Genomic DNA, 20,995 nt, shown 5'->3' with positions numbered 1-20,995 from the left:
ATGGTCTTATCCACCTTAGTACCCTACTCAACCTACTTCTCATTCCTATCATTCACATGCCCAGTCACAGCCTCAATGGAGTGCACCTCAGTCGGGGTGGAGGCCCCAATACAACACTCCTCCTGCCATTTTGCCTCCACCACCAGTTCAACCTCAGCCTTTACCTCCTGCTCCTCCAAGGCAACCTCAGATGCCTGCTCAACCGAACCCGAACCCCAACAATAGACAGGCTCAGCAGGTATATACTGGGGAGACCTCATGCCCTACCTATGCTGTGGAGATCCAGGAGATCAATCTTAGATCTGGAAAGACTCTTCCAGATCGCCAACCTCCTCCCCCAGAGGATGAGGAAGACCATCAGGAGAGTGAACCAAAGCCTATTCCACCCTTTCCTGAGAGACTAACAGCCACCACACAACCCAACCCAGAGGAGGATGAGCTTTTGGGAGAGCTCAAGCAGTTGTGTGTGAAGATACCCCTTCTCCAAGCTATCAAGGATGTGCCAATATATAACAAGCTGGTTAAGGAGAAGTGTTTCAAACACCCAGGCAAACGGAAGAAAGATGCCTCAACTATCAATGTCATAGGACAACTGTCTGACCTTATGCTAGGACAAGTCATCTGCCCAAAGTACCTAGATCCTGGAAGTCCTGTAGTAGATGTTCACATCAATGGCACCATTATCCCCCACACCTTGATTGATCTGGGGGCGGCCATCAATGTGATGACCAGGGATACCATGCTTAAACTCAATCTTCAGGGTTCCTTGAGGAAGACCTCGACAGTACTGCAATTAGCAGACCGCTCCACCATGACTCCCGAAGGGATTGTGGAGGATGTCATGGTCTCCATCGATTCTTGGGAATACCCTGCAGAATTCCTGGTTCTGCAACCAAAGGCCAAGCTTACTAGATATCCTCTCATCTTGGGAAGGCCTTGGTTAGCTACTGCAGATGCTTACATAAGTTGTCGGGCAGGAAACATGACCATCAAAAATGGTCCCATGTCCAAGCAGCTAGTCCTATACCCTCCTGCCCAACCTTCTTTAGAGCATGATTTACCACTCTGGTTGGAGGAAGGAGAAGAAGACAAGGTGTATTTAGCACCTCTGTGTACCCTAGATACCACTAAAAGAAACCCCCCCAACCGAGGATGACTTGATTGAGACTCTGATCCAAAACCCACCTACCAGTGCACTACCTTTAGAAAAATTGGTGGAGGATGCCCAAGCTAGCACCTTAGTGGATCTTTGTACAACCAACCCTGTCACTCCCAGAGTTAAGAATGTGGAGTTCGGCCCTGAGAAAGCATTGAAAATCAGCTCCTCCCTATCTCCTTCCCAGGAAAAGGAGCTGTGTAGTCTGTTGGCCAACCACCTAGATGCTTCTGCTTGGAATTATAAAGAGATGAAAGGAGTCCATCCCTCGGTATGTACCCATCATATATACATCAAAGAGGATTGTAAACCGGTTAGGCAACCTCAGAGGAGAATGTATCCAGCACTTAAAGACATTGTCAAGGAAGAATTGCAGAAACTGTTGGATGCCGGATTCATCTACCCCATCTCAGATAGTGAATGGGTGTCCCCTCTAGTGTTGGTTCCCAAAAAGAATTGGAAGTGGAGAATCTGTGTGGATTACCGTGAGCTGAACAAAGCTACCAAGAAAGACCATTTCCCTCTACCTTTCATAGATCAAGTGTTGGATGGACTGGCAGGAAAGAAGTTCTTCTCTTTCCTGGATGGGTTTAGCGGGTACAATCAAATCCAAATCAGCCCGGAAGACCAAGATAAGACCACCTTCACTTGTCCTTGGGGTACCTTTGCTTACCGAGTCCTTCCCTTTGGACTATGCAATGTTCCTGCTACCTTTCAGAGAGCTGTCTTGAGCATCTTCTCAGAGTTGGTCCATGATGCAGTAGAAATCTATATGGATGACTTTACTCCTTACGGGGCTAACTTCCAGGAAGCATTGTCCAACTTGGGAAAAGTCCTCACCAAGTGCATCGAGATGAACTTGTCCCTTAGCCCTGAAAAATGTGAATTCCTAATGACTGAAGGGACCGTGCTAGGCCATACCATCTCTTGCCAAGGGTTACAGGTGGATCCCAACAAAATTGCTCTAATCAAGAAGGTTCCACCTCCCCAAAAGGTCAGGGATGTTAGGAGTTTCTTGGGATTAGCGGGATACTACAGGAGATTCATTAAGGACTTCAGCAAGTTAGCCTCACCATTGTTTGGCCTATTGGCAAAAGATGTGGAGTTTAGGTGGACTGACGATTGTCAGAAGAGTTTGAATGAGTTAAAAGACAAGTTGGTGTCAGCACCAATCCTAAGAGGTCCAAACTGGGCCCTACCTTTCCACATCCATGCCGATGCCTCGAACAAAGCCATAGGTACAGCTTTAGGACAAGTTGAGCAGAAAATTCCATATGCCATTTACTTTGTTAGCAAAAACTTGTCCAAAGCTGAGCTGAATTACACTGTAACCGAGAAGGAATTCTTGGCTGTGGTCCATGCATTAAACAAGTTCCGACATTATATTACTGGTTACCAGACCTTTGTACATACTGACCATGCTGCTATTAGATATTTGATGAATAAGCCAGATGTGAATGCTCGTATTATTAGATGGTCACTTTTGTTGCAGCAGTTTGATTTAACCATTGTTGATAAACCAGGTAGAGAAAATGTTGTTGCTGACTTTTTATCTAGATTGGATTTGTCTGCAGATGAAGATGGGACGGTGGATGACCAGATGCCTGATGAGCATCTGTTTGCTATCTCAGTACTCTCTCCATGGTTTGCTGATATAGTAAACTACCTCGTTTCAGCTCAGTTCCCTCCGCACCTCTCTTCAAAAGAGAAGAGCAGAATCGTCAGAAAAAGTGCCTCATTTACTTGGATCGGGGGCAACCTGTTCAAGCTTGGCCCCGATCAGATCTTAAGGCTGTGTGTAAGGGAAGAGGAAGTCTTTGACATCCTCCTCACCTGTCATGATGGGCCTTGTGGAGGACATTTTGCAGCAAAGAGAACTGCCTTCAAGATCCTACAGGCAAGCTACTATTGGCCCACACTTCATCAAGATGTCAGAAGATATGTCAGCCAGTGTGACCAGTGCCAAAGAATGGGGAAACCGACCCAAAGGGATGAGATGCCTCTCCAACCTCAAGTGACTCTTGAGCCATTTGAGAAGTGGGGCATGGACTTTGTGGGTCCAATCAATCCCTCTCCGAGGCAAAGATCCTACATCATCGTGTGTACTGACTACTTGGCAAAGTGGGCAGAGACCAAAGCAATCAAGGCAGCAACAGAAGAGAAAGTGGCCGAGTTCCTAAGAGAGAACATCTTCTACAAGTTTGGCTACCCAAGAGAGCTGGTCACCGATCAAGGGAGCCAGTTCACATCCAACTTGGTTGAAGATCTCCTAGCTCATCACAAGATCAAGCATAGGACTTCCACCCCCTATCATCCTCAAGCAAATGGGCAGGTGGAAGTCACCAATAGAGCATTAGAGGGGATCTTGACCAAAGTGGTGAGCAGCAACAGAAAAGATTGGGCAGATCGCCTGGTTGAAGCCACATGGGCTTACAACACCACTTGGAAGACCACCACCGGCTTCACACCTTATGAGCTGGTCTATGGGAAGAGAGCTTTGTTGTCCATTGAGTTTGAGTATAACACTTTGAGGATGGCAGCTCAGCTGGACCTAGATCTCAGCCATGCACAACAAGAAAGGCTGCTGCAGCTGAATGGCCTAGATGAGCACCGCATGCAGGCCCTCCTTCACTCAGAAGTGGTTCAACTTCAGAGGAAGGTGTGGCATGACCAACATCTCCATGACAAGCAATTTCAGCCGGGAGATTGGGCTCTGTTGTATGATTCCAGATACAAAGATTTCAAGGGGAAGCTGAGAACCAGATGGCTAGGACCATATACAGTGGAGAAATGCCATGACAATGGATCTGTCCTCATTCGAACCATTGATGAGGAAGCCATTCCCATGCTTGTCAATGGGCATCGATTGAAGATCTACAGGAAGCCTATCTCAAGACAAGAGTTTATCAAAACAATGGAGAAGGCAGTGTTGGTCATAGAGAAGGGTCCTGCCCCTGCTTTGGGCACACCCTGAAGAATCTAAAAAAAAAAAAAATAATAAAGATCCTGTTGTGGTAAAAACACAACACCCCCTATTATTGATGCGTCCACTTCGAATAATGGGGACCCTTTCTATAAAAATTTTAGCTAAGCACCTTTTTGGATTTTTATTTTAGTTAATTGTCCTACGCTTTCGTTAATTTTTAGTTTTCTTTGGATTCTTGTTTTGATTACTTTGTTAGAATCGATTTTTTATAAGCTTCACATTGACGCTTGTTTGGTCTCATTTGGTCAACTGGTTTGAAAATGGCACTCATTTGAAAATCTGATTATTTATGTAGCCTGGGTTGAAATTGCATAAAATGTACAATATTGCATTTTGTAAATAAATTAGTTCAATAACGCATTCATTCTAAATATTAATTTATAGCGAGTTCTTTTTACTAACATTTTTCCGTTTTTAGTTATGCAGCCAAATAATGAAGCATCGGGACTTAAGAAATTCACTCCAATTTTCAAATCAAATCTTAATCTCGAAAAACCAAATATTCAAGTGGCTGTAGTTTATTTTATTATTTTTAATTATTTTTCAAGTGGCTGTAGTTTAGATAATTTCACAACTTAATTAAAATTCATAAACCAAAATAAAAAATTAATCTTTAATATTAAATCTTAAATTAATTAAATTAATTATTATTTAAAAATATAATTAAATTAAAATTTAATATATAAAAAATATAAAAAAAAATGATCTTAATCGCATCGGGAGCTTCCAAATAACATGTTTATAAAAGCCCGATGGCCGATCCCAACACTCCATACCTTCGATCGCCGAAAAGCAAAAGGCATATCGCATCGGGAAGCTCATGCGCCAAAGTTTAAAAAACCCGATACTATGTCCTCCCGATTTGCCGATGCGAAAAGACATGAAGTGCTTACCATAACTTTCATAGCCGATTAGCATTGTTTTGGTTTTGACTTTTAAATTCACTCATACATATGAGTGAGGTAAGTTAGTCCATTTTATTGTTTATTAGTTTTAATATTTATTAACTTAAATAATTAATTTTATATTAATTAATTTAAATTTAATTCATTAAATTAAATTTAAATTTAAATATTGTTTAAATTAGTATTAATTAGTTTATAATATTTAATTAGATTAATTTGTTAATTATATTAGTTAATTATAATAGTTAGTTAGATATTAATTAATAAATAGTTTACTAATAATTAGATATTAGTTAGTTAGATTAATGATTAACAATTAAATTAGAGACTAATTTAGGATTAGATTTTTAATTCAAATTCTGATTTTTAGCCCAGCAACAGAATTTCCAGATTCATGCAAAATTTGACTCATCAACTTTGGAAGCACATACAATGAGTTTTACTTGGCCAAATGAGGCCCAGGACGGCTCATTGGAAAGAGAAAATCAAGGAGAACATTTTGGAGGAGGTTTCGCTGACAGATTTGGTCATTTATTGGGTCAAAAATCAGGCAGAAGATCAAGCTACGAATTTTGAAAACAAAATCATTTTTCTGAGTTTTATTTTCATTGGTCCAGGCCTCTTCTAATTGCAGATTCACTCGTTAATGATATTCTTGGCCAATTAAATCATCCCAGGCATCAAAAGAGAATTTATATTTTATAGAATTAGATTGGATTTGATTTAAAGGCCAGCAATGCTATTTTGATTTTATTGTTGCATTTTAATTTATTTTGATTCCTTTTTGCAGGAAAACAGTGGAAAGAATATGGAGAAAAAGATCTTAATCAATGAGAAGGCTCCAGCAATTGAAGATCAGGATTTTTGAGCAAATAAAATTGGATTTAATAGATTTCTTTTCAACAAACTCTTCTCTCAAGAATTCCTTCACAAATATTATAAATAACATATTGCAGAATGTAAAAGGGGCTGCTCCCCTCTGCAATTTTAGACTCCATGAAAGCATTATTGTAATTGGAATTTAGAGTTGTAGGAGGGAGGAGTGAAAAATCTCAGATCTGGGAATTATTGAGGATTTTTCCTTTGCATCTTGGATTATGTATGAGGGGCAGAGTTTGCACTATTGTGGCTCTAGTTTTAAAGGCAGAAGTTCAAGCAATGTAAAGGACTGTTGGAGACCAAGATCAGAGAAATGGATGCAATAAATTGGTATTTTTAATACTACTATTTCAAATATCAGTTTCATTTTTATGGTAATAGGAATGTGTCATTTTATTCATGTTTGAGCACTATTGTCAATATGGGTAGTTTGTCTCAATGTTGTTATCATGTATCTCTGTTCTTATGGATTAATTTCTGATTTCTGAATAACTATTTACTCATAAATCTGCCTTATTAAAACTGATTTATTGAATGGTAATATGTTGTGAACTATTTACACATATTATTGTTTAGTTATTGGATTTGTTGATTTGATAATCAATATCATTTATGTGAACTACTTCCTGAGTGTTGTTGGTTTATTATTTCAGTTAAGAGGTCTCAATAGGATTTGTTTTGATATCCATAATATCAGTTAATTGAACTACTTCATTAACTTGATATTCATTATAAACAAGACATATCTAAATCCCAATACTTTAATTATCTTGCTCTTAGTTGGGTTAGATCTATATCTGCCTAATTAAGATAGGATTTAGATTAGTTTCTTTTACTTGCATCATAGAATAAGCTTGCATTTAGAGTAAATTCTACATTCTTTTAAGTCCTCTCCTCAAAGAGGCAAAATTTTAGTTGTGGCTTGGCTGAACCCAAATCAGCTTAAGGGTCATTCTCTTGCCTGATCAGCAAGAAGAAGTGATCTGATGTCCCTGTCTATTGGTAGTTAAAGGTACATTATAAACCAATATCAATAGGGAGAAGGTAACTGGACCTAGATGAACAGTCGGAGCCACCACACCAAACGGAAAAGGAGCTGCTTTTAAGGTCCGGACCGGGTGGTTTTCCCCCAATGTTGTTGCAGCGATTTTCGAGGCATCAACATTTTTGGCGCTAGAAGGAGGGCTGAGAAATTTGTCTATTGGAGTCTTTTCAATTTTAACATTTTGTTTATGGCTCCTCTTAAACTTCCAATATGGAGTTGTATCCATGGACGTGCATCCTCCAATACTCCACCCGAAGTGGTAAGACTCTTCTCTCAGGCAAAGTTTAATGGTAAGAGAAATTCTTCTGCTTTTAACCATGTCTTTGAATTTATTCAAAATGTTTCAAATTATGATTTTCAAGGAATTGATGAGGGCATTTTATGCAGAATTTTTACTCTCACATTTGCGGCAAAAGCCAGAAACTGGTGCAAAACTCTTCCAGTTGCCTCAATCCATAGCTGGGATCAATTTGTTACAATTTTCATTTGTAAATTTGACGGCTATAATTATGAACGGGTATGTGAAGAAATTGAATATCTACGTAGGTTTGAAAATGAGTCTATTAATGATTTTAAATTTCGATTTCATTTGAATTGCTTAAGATTTAAGGACGAAGATAAACTTACAGAAGAAGAATCATTAGATTGGTTTAGATATATTAGTTCTCTTCCAACCATTCCCAATCCATATGAAATTGATTCAAGCTTTGTTCCATCCCCTTCCAATACAAATGAGAATCCCAATTTGGATGTGCAAATAAATGGTGATGAAGTGGTTTTACAAAGCTTGGAAAATATTTCCATTCAAATGCAAGAAGACAACAATAGCAATTTTGGGGAAAAAGCCGCCTTGAAATCTGAAAGCTACTTTGAAGTAAATTCGGAAAATCAAATCGCAAATCAGCAAGTACAAGCAGCAATCAAAGTAAATAAAATGCAAACTGCTGTACAAATTTCTGAATTTCTCCATGATGAGCAAATGCAAAAATCAGAAAAGCAAAGCAGCGTTCTTCAAGAAAGCATATGCACACAAAGGAATGATCAGCAATCTGAAATTTACAATGAGCATAACGCACAAGAGTTCTCAAACAGAGACAGTTTTAAATGCATTGTTTCAGGTTCACATTTTTCCCTTTATCCTGATATTTTTAATGATAGTAATTTTTCTCCTCTTAGTATCAATGATATTTCAGAAATTAAAGAGGATGATTTAAATGAATTACCATTAAATTTTTATCAAGATAAAGAAACAATAATTGATCATTCTTTTGCCATTAATGAACATGAAATTCTTGTTCCTTCTTGTTTGGATATATTGGATGAGATTGAAGGGAATTCTAGAGAATCTTGTGAGGTCATTTATGATGATTACTCTGATATTGAGGATGTTGATTTCAATTTTTCTCAAGAGAATCCTCATGATAAAATTCAAATAACATCTGAGGATGAAGAACGCTTCAATTTAGGAATTATCTCAACTAATCCTCATTTTAGAGCAGCAAATTATCTTCATGATTTCACCATTCAAGAAATCATTCCAATTTATGATTCATATGAGGATCAAACTCCCATTCCTATTCATAATCCTAATTCGTTTTCTATTTCACAAGTTGGAATTCAAAATTATTCAAATTCCATAATTCTGGCCATTCCTTGTGAAAATGAAATCGTTTCAAAACAATCCCAAATGTGCTGTAACATTAGTTGTACAAATAGTGATTTCATTTTAGTTTTTCTTTCACAACTATTTTGTTTAAACTTAGATTTATTTTCTGATTTTATTTTGCAGAATTGTCACACTTTTCGCTGGCATATTGAACACCTTACTATCAAACACTCAATTGATGCATTGCCCAATTGGGAAATTCAAGTTTCATATTATAATCATCAGCATCGAAAGATATTAATATTCCAATTTATATCAATGCTAATGTTTCATCAAAAGCTTCTATCTTTTCAAAGGCAATGTCAACAAGAGAATGTATTTTTGCAATCTGGCCAGCAATTCAATTCAATTAACAAATTGTCATTTTATTTGAAAGGCTTCCATCCATTTTTCATTGACTCATTTGAAAATTGTTTGGAAATTTTTCCTTCAAGGAAAATTGTCAATGATTTAACAGTTCTACATAACACTAACAAATTTTTTCAGGTCAAAGAATCTAAAAGCTCATCTTCACAATCTGGCCTGTTATCTCTTCCTTTGAACATTTCTCAATCCTTAATAGAAATCCATCCAGATTTTTATGATCCAATTGGTAGTCAATTGGAAAGAAAATTTCAGGAGAGAGAGATTTTAATTAAGTTCCTAACAATAATTGTACATTCTGATTTCATATTTATTTTCCTTAGTTTAGTCAAATCTGTATTTTTATTACTAACATTTGAACTGTACATAAACGCGGGAATAAAAATGAGAAAATGGCTACACTGGAAATATGACTATACCTAGTCATTTTCATGTATATGGTTAGAATAGGAGTAGAATTAATTTAGTTAGTTTGTTTTGTATAGATAATTTATTTTTAACAGTTCTATAGATTAAAAATAAAACAAAGCAATCAGCCATTCTCATACATGTTCAGTGAAAACATTTTTCCCTATCAGAAGATTTTAATTCTTTCTTTCTTTTAAATTTCTTACAGCAATACCTCTACTCTGCCTATTTCGAATAATGTCTTGATTAAATTCAATTAAAGTTGCACTTGGTATCGATTGCCTCAAAGCCACTTTTCTTCATTTCGGGATTTCCTTCTAAGATTTTCTTTTGAAATTTATATGGTAAGGATTTGAGGATAAAAAAGCTTCATGACCCCATTATCCCATGAAATGTATCACTGTCTATCATAAGCTTAATTCTAATTCAATCATTATTAGTCAGTCTAACCTTTCACGGTAATCATATGAAGTTCATATTATCTTCCTCGGAGTTTGCTAAAAGCTGATTTTAAGGATGTCCATTTTGCCAAGTGCACACATTCAAATCTGTTTTGATATTTTTCTACAATTAGTGACTTAATCTCATTCTAATCTTTTGTTTATTATCTGATGTTGTAAAATGCATCATCTTTATTTACTAAAGGCATTATTAAACAGTCACTATAACAATACAGATTTTTCTCAAGATTAATTCGCAATGAGCAGAGGTAATAAATTGTTGTTTCACTTCAAAAGGGAAGCATAGCTTAATATTTATTTCTGGTAAATTTTACATTTCCTGAACATGAATAAAAAGATTTTATTCTGGCTGATTGCACACTTAGATTTAGAATAAATAATGAGACGATTTTAAACGAAGAATAAATTTTTGATAAACCAAAGGAAGAATTTGAAGATTCGTAAGGTAAAATTCGCAAACAATTTCCTTCCAGGTATGCATTTGCAAGTTCGTTCTCATCTCTTATTAGTTTCTCTTTTCCTTAGTTTATTTTTGATTCGTGTTCTATTTTATTTACAAGTTTTCATTTGTTTTCAAAAACTTGAAGTAAGCAGTAAACCCATTTCAAATTTGCAATAGGCTCAGGGAAATTTTATTTGTGATGCATTAGAATTTAAGCATTTTTTAATTTTGCTGTTATTCACTTAGAAAATCCAATTCAAATTCCAGGAATATCATAAGACCATTCGCATCATAAGATTTCATCGGAAGTACTTCTTAGCATTTCTTTTGATAACAAATTGTTCATAAAATACCTCCGATGTATTATCTTACTCATATGCCATATCGCATTTCGCATATCAGAGCTTTGCAGTTGAAGTATACTTCCATTATTGTGAATCGCCAATAATCGACTTTACCGATGTTGCGATAAACACATAATCCCGGACCCGATATAAAATTCAAATCAAAGTCATAAAATTATCGCGTCCGTTTAATCGCAATAATGGTAAGAGCATAACTTTTAAAGGGCCGACGTCTCGGATTCGATATGTTATCAAATTTTCATCATAAAGTTATCGGGTCCACTCTTCATCGCATATCGGCATCGCAAGAATCATATCGTGTTATATCGGGTACCAAAAGTTTGCCAATCGCCGATATCGCAATCGCTTCATCGCATTGTTATTTATGCTTACATCAAATCTCTGATTCTACGATGTGCGATGTGGGAAGCAGAGTGTCAATATTCTCCAATCCCGGATATAATATTTCTTTAATGATGCGATCATAGCACAACTTCTCATCGCATATTTTCATATCGGCGATTCGCCATTGCAACCTTTGATGCAAAAACTTCCAATGCATGCCTATAAGCCGTTAACATTTAATCAATATATGGCATAGCAATAAAATTGAAGTCTTGCAAATTAAACTTAAAGCATGATGAAGAAACACGTTTTGTGGATCATCCGATGAGGCGATGTGTTAAAGCAAGCTTGGGAAACCACTATGGTAAAAAGGCAATTAATAACCAATTTGCAGCATATTCAAATTATTTCAATTTCTCATACATTTTAGTTTAAATATATAATTCCATAATTAAAAATGGAATTCAAGACCTCTCTATCTTCATATTTAAATTTTATTATCGTAGATTTGGTCTTGATTCTGTACAATTTATAAAATCATGGAGTTTATATAAAACTAATAATATTTTGAGAAACAGTCATTACTGCAAATTCTCATTTTCATTTCTGATGCATTTCTTTTGATTTCAATTCCCTTGAGCACTAAGCATTCCATTTTTTACTGCGTTCTTTAGTTTAAATAAAATAAATAATGATTTTGGGGTTATATGATTTTGGTTAATGTGACTTCCTCATATTGTTAATGATAATTAAAATAAGAAGTAAGCTACTTTGGAGAAACTGATACCTTTCAGGTAAGATCAAAAGCAATGATCCAATGGTAAGATTCGTGTACCCACTTTCATTAATTTCCATTTCATCACTTTAGTTTCATTTTTGTTTTTAAATTATGCTGATATAAAACTCTGTTTTGCAGCTCTTCATAAAATTTTTCAATCTTCTGCCGAATCATATTTTCGAAGTCCATACTCTTCTCCTGGCTTAATTTCAAGAAGCAGCGATAATCTTCATCGAAACAACTACACCAGGAAGTTTCTGAACCTTTAATCTGTTTCTTTAAGCATTCCTTTTCTTTTAGAAAATGATTAAGATGATGCTTGGGAACAAGAAGACTCATATCAAACAGAAATTATTCATTGTGGTTGAATTTTACGATCACTGTTATCTAAAAACCTAAAGCATTCACAACTCTGCAAGGTATGTTTTTCTAAATCTCAACATAAGAAGGAATGATTACATGCTTATTTTCTTTTTCTTCATATTGTTGGAGACATTGGTATAAACATTCTTGTTTGAGTTTATCTTGCGAGACTTGGATTTTCCTTTCCATTTTTAGAGATTTCTTTGTTTTTATTTTTGTTCGCTGATTTCTTTTCTCATTTTAGCATAAGAATTCTTTTCCTTTGGATTTCAATTTTGATTTTGGTGAATTTGTCATTATTTATATGGAAGGCCTATTTGTTACCTAACAATGGTCAGGATACGTGGAGAAAAATTGTTAATAGTCATCTATTAGCTTTTTCTTAAATCTCTTAATGAAGTTTGATTTTCTTATTATAGAGGTAAACATACTTAAGGAAGAGATTACCAATCAAGAGAAGTTGGCAAAGTATCATAAAATCTGAAAATTTCTTTTTCATCAAATTGTAATCATTTTGAGATTTCAAAATTTTATTAAGATCTTTCAAAGTTTTATTATCAGTCAAGAAAAGTTATTTTTAACCAAGTAAAGACACGTTACAGCAAAGCACCTTTAACTCTGAAATTGTCATTCTTAACTCTTAAGGAGTCAATGATTCTCCCTGTCCCAAAGAGTCTTATTTTCTAGAGTATAGTCCAGAAATATATTTAAACTTAAAAGATAAGGGGTCTCATCATGAGCCTGCTTACCATGATCATAGGGGAAAAATAGGCTGACATTACCAATACTGCTAAACAAACCAGGGTAATGGCTTATGATTGCAAACAATTATAAGACAAGGGGTCTCATCACGAGCCGGCTTGTTCAGCCCAATTTTAACCAGTGAATGGCATTGTCAACTATCTGGCTACCATAATAGGACAATGGCTTTTAAGATTTAATAAAAAAATAAAAATAAAAATTAAAAAAAATAAAATAAAAAGTAATACATATATAAATGGATTTATCTCTAGGTCAATAATTCTTGAAAAGATGGGATTCTGAATCATTGATGATTAAAAAGTAACCCTGTCGAAACTATAGACATTTGCTGGCAGCAGTGGCTCTACCTATGACAAAGGAGTATATTTTGAAAGCTAAGCTGTAAAGTGACCCCTGCTTTATCTCTACAACTAATTAAGGACTGATATAGAGTTTTGAAATATTTTAATTTATGAGGAATTTTAAGAAAATTACAGTTAGATGATTCTTGCTTTTAGTCAGACTAATGAACCTAGTCAAGCATTTCACGCAAAATTTTCTCTTCTTTAATTATTTTTACTTTAATTTTAGGAAAATCTCATTCATAACAAAAAGAGATAACTAGTTCTTCTCTCATGTGTCGCCAATTGTTGTGGTAAAAACACAACACCCCCCATTATTGATGCGTCCACTTCGAATAATGGGGACCCTTTCTATAAAAATTTTGGCTAAGCACCTTTTTGGATTTTTATTTTAGTTAATTGCCCTACGCTTTCGTTAATTTTTAGTTTTCTTTGGATTCTTGTTTTGATTGCTTTGTTAGAATCAATTTTTTATAAGCTTCACATTGACGCTTGTTTGGTCTCATTTGGTCAACTGGTTTGAAAATGGCACTCATTTGAAAATCTGATTATTTATGTAGCCTGGGTTGAAATTGCATAAAATGTACAATATTGCATTTTGTAAATAAATTAGTTCAATAACGCATTCATTCTAAATATTAATTTATAGCGAGTTCTTTTTACTAACAATTTTTCCGTTTTTAGTTATGCAGCCAAATAATTAAGCATCGGGACTTAAGAAATTCACTCCAATTTTCAAATCAAATCTTAATCTCGAAAAACCAAACATTCAAGTGGCTGTAATTTATTTTATTATTTTTAATTATTTTTCAAGTGGCTGTAGTTTAGATAATTTCACAACTTAATTAAAATTCATAAACCAAAATAAAAAATTAATCTTTAATATTAAATCTTAAATTAATTAAATTAATTATTATTTAAAAATATAATTAAATTAAAATTTAATATATAAAAAATATAAAAAAAAATGATCTTAATCACATCGGAAGTTTTAATCGCATCGGGAGCTTCCAAATAACATGTTTATAAAAGCCCGATGGCCGATCCCGACACTCCATACCTCCGATCGCCGAAAAGCAAAAGGCATATCGCATCGGGAAGCTCATGCGCCAAAGTTTAAAAAACCCGATACTATGTCCTCCCGATTTGCCGATGCGAAAAGACATGAAGTGCTTACCATAACTTTCATAGCCGATTAGCATTTTTTTGGTTTTGACTTTTAAATTCACTCATACATATGAGTGAGGTAAGTTAGTCCATTTTATTGTTTGTTAGTTTTAATATTTATTAACTTAAATAATTAATTTTATATTAATTAATTTAAATTTAATTCATTAAATTAAATTTAAATTTAAATATTGTTTAAATTAGTATTAGTTAGTTTATAAGAGCTTTTGAAGGATGGCGGGTGAGCAGCGCGACTAGGGTTTCGGCGTTCAGCGTCGGTTACAGCTCTGGAGCATTACAAAACCAAACTTGCAGAACTATACCGTAAAGGCCACAGGTTGTCAAAGCAGATGGGGGCAGAGGGGTCCAGTGGGACCCCTTCGTTTAAACAGGTCCTTCTGCATAAGCATCAGCAGAACACGACAAAGGGCGTCAGAATCGAAGGGCTGCACAGTGCAAGCCAGAATAGCAGGCAAAAGGGGTTAAAGAAACCTATGCCCTCGGATAGGACAGTAATCGGAACAGAAGACAAAGATTCTGAGAGGCAGAATCATGAAGGCACTCAAGACAAAACCAATAGCATCTCTCAGCCCTCAGAAAACGAGGAGGAGGGCAGGAAAAATGACAAAGTCCAGCCGGAGAAGGGAGAGGGTTCCAGCGCAATCCCCAATAGAAACCTGGGGAATGGCAATGCATGTAAGCCAAAGAAAAAGGATAGCCTACGAGTGACTATTACTGACCCCGAGATCCAGGCCTATAGGGAGCATATGGCTGAACACGCCATCATCTGCAAATTTATGGGAATATGGCCCTCTGAGAGAACCCTGTGTCAATGGATCAAACAGCAGTGGAGGCCAAAAGGAGATGTGCAGTTACACTTGGGAGCCAAAGGGTTTTTCACAGTAGTCTTTACAAGTTTAGAAGACAAAGACAGGGTGTTCGAAGGCGGCCCTTATTTCTTAGCGGCAGCTGGTTTATATATAAGACCATGGAAGCCGAACTTTGTACCAGAAAGGGAATCCTTTACTCAAGTCCCGGTATGGATCAGGCTCTTCTCTCTCCCCATTGATTACTGGTGTTTATCTGCCCTTAAGCAAATAGGAGATAAGTTGGGAACATTTGTCAAAGCCTCGGAAGCGACTATGCAGAAAAGGTACACTACCTACGCCAGAATCTGTGTAGAGATGGACGTATCCGGTGCACTCCATGAAGGGTTGTGGCTGGAATACAGAGATGAGGAATATTTCCAAGCTTTAGATTATGAACAAATTCCTTTTAGATGCCGGAAATGCCATGTGCATGGTCACTTGGTAAGGGAGTGTCCGTTGAACAGAAAGGAGGCAGCAGAGGACAAAACACAGAGCAACACAGACAGGAATAACTTTACAAAACCAAAGAACAGACAAAGAGCAAACAGACGAAGGAATACCAAAGGACATACAGAAAGAAACTTCCTCAGTAACCCCTTTGAGATCTTGGATCCAGACACTGACTCGGAGGCGAAAAAGAATATTCCTGAGGGGGAGGAAGAGCGAAGAGAACCGGAGAAATTTACAGGGGAAGGCAAGGGAGATGAAACATTCAATGGCGAAATCCATATGCAGGACAGAAATGCTGAAACGGATGAAGAAACAGATATGCTTACAAGCGAGGCAGGCAGTGAAGATCTAGAATTCGAAGACACCTTAGCAAAGGAAGGGTTGGACCTCACGCAGCTTGTGGAAAGATGGAGAGCCAAGGGGATTGAAGCAGTTCCGGAGGAAGAGATCACAAAGGTCAGGAACCTTTTCATAGCGCAGCAGAAGGCAGTTTATGAAAAACAGAAGAACAAATTGGGTATCATCAAAGGAAATATGCCACACCACAAATTAATACTTGGGGGAACCTCAGGCTCTAGGCATAAACGCCGAAGAGGCCGCAAGACTGACCAGGAACACTTGCAGGAGGTAGGCGAGATGCTTATCAACGCAGGCCAAATAAGACAGATTAGTGAGTACCCCTCTTTTCCTAAGATTGTTTAATGATGAAGATAGTATCATGGAATACAAGAGGCATTAACAGCGTAGCCAAACAGAGGCTGCTAAAAAGGCAAATGGAGAAGAACCATCCGAATTTACTATTCCTTCAAGAAACTAAATGCAACAAAACCCTCATTGAAAAGCTTCGAGTCAAGTTAGGAAGGCATTTTGAAGTGCTGGAAATAGAAAGCAAAGGACGCGAAGGAGGTATCGCTACATTCTGGGATTCGAGAAGATACCAGTTCCTTTCGGCTGAAGCAAGCAAAAACTACCTCGCGTTGGAATTGCAACCAACAGGTATTTCCACTTCTTTCATTTGTATTAATGTCTATAGTCCTCAACGGCTAGATGACAAGATAAACTTCCTAGCCTCTTTAAATAATTTACTAGAAAGAAACAATGGTGCCAACTTCATTCTAGGGGGTGACTTCAATATGATCACTTCCCTCCTGGAGAAAAAAGGAGGACTCAGGAAACTCAACAGGGATGGGGAAGTCTTCATTAGTTTTATTGACAATACCAGATTAGTCGATGTCCATCCAAAGCAGGGTCAGTTCACCTGGAACAATCGAAGGGGGGGGGGAAAGGCTAATCTCTTCCAGATTGGACCGCTTCCTAATCTCGGAAAGCTTCATTCTAGAAGGCAAAACAGTTGAATCGAATATCCTCCCTAGCGGAGGATCGGACCACTGGCCGATTTCTTTAGCTGTTGAACTGCAGGGTACTCCAAGAAATAAACCTTTTAGGTTTGAGAAGTTTTGGATTGAACACCCCAATTTCCTTACAAGCGTGGAAAAATGGTGGTCAGAACCTTTAGAGGAAACCGGATCCAAAATGTTCCGTCTACAAACGAAATTAAAACACATCAAATTGAAATTGAAAGAGTGGAACAGAACAGTCTTTGGTAATATTTTTCAGGAAAAAGCAATTATTGAACAACAGCTGGAGCAAATTCACAAGGACGGGGCAGTTGGCACTAGAACTGAGGAAACCTGTGAAATTGAAAAAGAGCTGACCCAGCAGTGGCACAATAGGTGCAAGCAAGAAGAATCACTCTGGAAGCAGAAATCAAGAATTCAATGGTTGAAAGAAGGGGAGCAAAACACCAAATTCTTCCACAGATCAGCCATGGACTACAGAAATACTAACAAAATCCTGGAACTGAAAAACAATGAAGGGGAACTCATCAGGAATCACAGCGAGATCTCAACCACTCTGGTTGAACACTTCAGCCTCATAGCGCAGGAACCAAGAATAGACAGGAGAGATGCAATCGATGAATTAACTACGGTCATACCCAAGATAATCACTGATGAACAGAACTGGGCCCTCAGAAGAAGAATAACAATGGAAGAGGTTGAGGAAGCTGTCAGAAGTATGCCTAATGACAAAGCCCCCGGACCGGATGGGTTCACCATCAATTTCTATAAGGCCTGTTGGAACATAGTCAAACAAGACATTTGGGAGATTGTGGAAGATTCCAGAAGGTCCAAATCGATTCTCAAATCTCTAAACTCAACCTTTATTGCTTTGATTCCTAAAGTTGAGGAAGCCAACACTCCAGACAAGTTCAGACCCATTGCACTCTGTAATGTCATTTATAAAATTATTTCTAAAGTCATAGCCAACAGACTGAAGGCTATCCTCCCTGGCATCATTTCCCAGGAACAGTCGGGATATGTTGAAGGAAGACAGATTTTAGACAACATCTTGCTTGCCCAGGAGATGATCCATTCGCTCCATTCACAAAAAGCAGCAGGAATGCTCATGCAATTAGATCTTTCTAAAGCCTATGACAAGGTCAGTTGGTCCTACCTGGAAGCAGTGTTAAGAGCTTTTGGATTTAGTCAGCAATGGATCCAATGGGTTGTGGCCCTCATCAAATCTCCTAGATACTCCATCCTCGTCAATGGCGCCCCCTCAACTCCCTTCAGCCCTTCTCGCGGCATCCGACAGGGAGACCCTTTATCCCCCTTCCTGTTTGTTATTCTAATGGAGGGCCTAGGCAGACTAATTGCAAAGAAAAAAGAAGAGGGACTGTTAACAGGATTGCAACCGATACGTTCCAGCCGAGCTACCACGCATCAACAGTTCGTTGATGACACCATGCTGCATGGCATCCCCACTGTAAAAGAGGCAATGGCTTTCAAAAACATTCTTAATCTTTTTAGCAAGGCTTCCGGGATGGAAATTAATTTCTCCAAATCGACTATTTTCTTCTTCAACACGCACCGTGCAGTCCAATCTCATCTTTCTAGGCTATTGGGGTTCAAAATTGGTTCTCTTCCTTCCAGGTATTTGGGGGCACCCCTGACTCTCAAACCTTGGAAAAGGAACCATTGGGAGAAAGTCCTTGACAATATGGAAAGAAGAAGCAAACATTGGACTAACAGGGCTCTGAATTTTGCAGGTAGGTTAGTTCTCACCAAAGCAGTCCTGCAGGCCATCCCTCAGTATATGCTCTCAATCTTACCAGCTCCCAAAGGAATTATAGATCGCATGAGAAGCATACAGCGCTCATTCCTTTGGAGTGGCAACAGTGAGAAGCAAAAGTGGTCGCTGGTGGCGTGGCGGAAATTATGTAGGCCTAAGAATAGGGGTGGTCTGAACTTGGTCGATCCCTCTGTAGTCAACAGGAGTTGCGGAGCTAAAATCTGGTGGCGGTGGATTTCAGACACCAACTTACCATGGGCTACGTTGTGGAAGGATAAATACAGCCCGAACAGTTCCAATCTAGATTTAATTAGGATGCAGGGAACGCCCAAGGGCTCTCCTATATGGAATCATGCCCAAGCCAACAGATCCATTGTTCAGGACCATAGCTTCTGGGAGATAAGAAACGGATCCCAGGCGCTTTTCTGGGAGGATGCGTGGCAACAGGCTCCAAGATTGGACACCCCCCAATTTCAAACTGTGAAACTTAACTCCCAAATCCAGGGTAACTTCAGAGTTAACCAATATTGGAACTCCACAGGTGAGGACCCGGATTGGCGGGAATGGACAATCTTCAACACGAACTGCATCGGAGATATCCAGGACACCTATCAAACCTTGAATCAAATTCTCCTCAAACGGAAGATCCGAGTAACGGCTGAAAATGATAAGCTCAGATGGGGACCAAAAGGCAACGGGGAATTCTCTCTGAAAGAAGCAAGAGACATGATCGAACGAGAAGGGCAACCAGACATCATTCCCTGGACTGCTAAAGTTTGGGACAACCTTCTATGGCCGAAAGTCAGAACTTTTCTTTGGCTTCTAATGCAAAAGAAAACCCTAACGTGGGAAAACTTATTGAAAAAAGGATTTACAGGACCCTCTAGATGCCCCATGTGTCTGAAGGAAGAGGAAACCATGAATCATCTTTTTAACTCCTGTGATTGGGCATCACAGCTATGGCAATGGATGGAGGATATGCTGGAAACGTCTGATAGGAACAGGGACTCGATTCAGGAAACCATCAGTAACTGGCGAAGGAACTTCTCTAGAATTCAGAGGGTGGAAAGTATTTGGAAATGCGTCCCGGGCTTTATAACCTGGACAACCTGGAAAGAGAGAAATCGTCGAATCTTCATGGAGGAAGTAAGAAGCATTGACTTGGCAAAAGAATCCATAATAAGTAACATCAAGCAGCTAATACAAGTTAAGGGCAAAACAAACACAAATGAAAAACCAACTGCTCAAGACCTGCGCATTTTAAAAAGGTTTCAACTGGAAGCCTCTAGTAATCCACCTTTGGGGGTCAACAGAGCTCAACCTACTACACAGAGTCAACGATGGCTTCGTCCTCCTGAAGGTAGCCTAAAATTAAATTTCGATGGAGCTTCAAGGGGCAACCCAGGCGCTGCTGGCATCGGAGGCGTCATTCGGAACCAAGACGGAGACATCATCCATATCTACTGCAGGGCGTTAGGGGTTTGCACGAATAATGAAGCAGAATTCGCAGCACTTGAGCAAGGATTGAAGATTATAAGGACCATGAGACGGGGGAATTTCATTGTGGAGGGTGACTCTGCTTTGACCATCTCAGTGGCTAGACGATTGCAAGCAGGAACGAAAGCCAACAAAGCCACCAAGCACTGGAGACTGGCCAAGGCAACGGAAAGCATAGAGGAAGTGATTGCCAATTTGAGAGGTATTGTCTTTCAATCGGTGAGAAGAAAGGCTAATGGGCTGGCTGACTTCCTGGCAAACCACGGGGCGGACAAGCCGAATACAATCACAAACAGCTGTTGGCCCGATATTACATGCCCAATCCTCAAGGATACATGTGCCCGGCTAGCAGCAATCGACTCAAATCAATCTTAGCCGATAATGGCTTAGATATACGGCACCGGATGGAAATTTACGGCGGATTAGCGAGCACTTACGACAGGTTTCAAATTATGATGGAACGCAACGGAAGAAGGGTTAAATGGCGGCGACAAACCAGCCATCTCAACGATCATCACAGATCGTGCCACAAGTTTCACAATACCGAGAGCATTTATCGCAGATCATCTGGCAACCCACCGTATCACAAGGAATCAGTAGCATTTATGGTAGTGGGAATGCAGTCAGGGAAGACAA

This window comes from Pinus tabuliformis, chromosome 6 (genome assembly GCF_031772625.1).
Source record: "Pinus tabuliformis cultivar Carrire ecotype Pingquan chromosome 6, CPIR1, whole genome shotgun sequence".
Taxonomy (NCBI): Eukaryota; Viridiplantae; Streptophyta; class Pinopsida; order Pinales; family Pinaceae; genus Pinus; species Pinus tabuliformis.
This window is presented reverse-complemented; position numbering follows the sequence as displayed.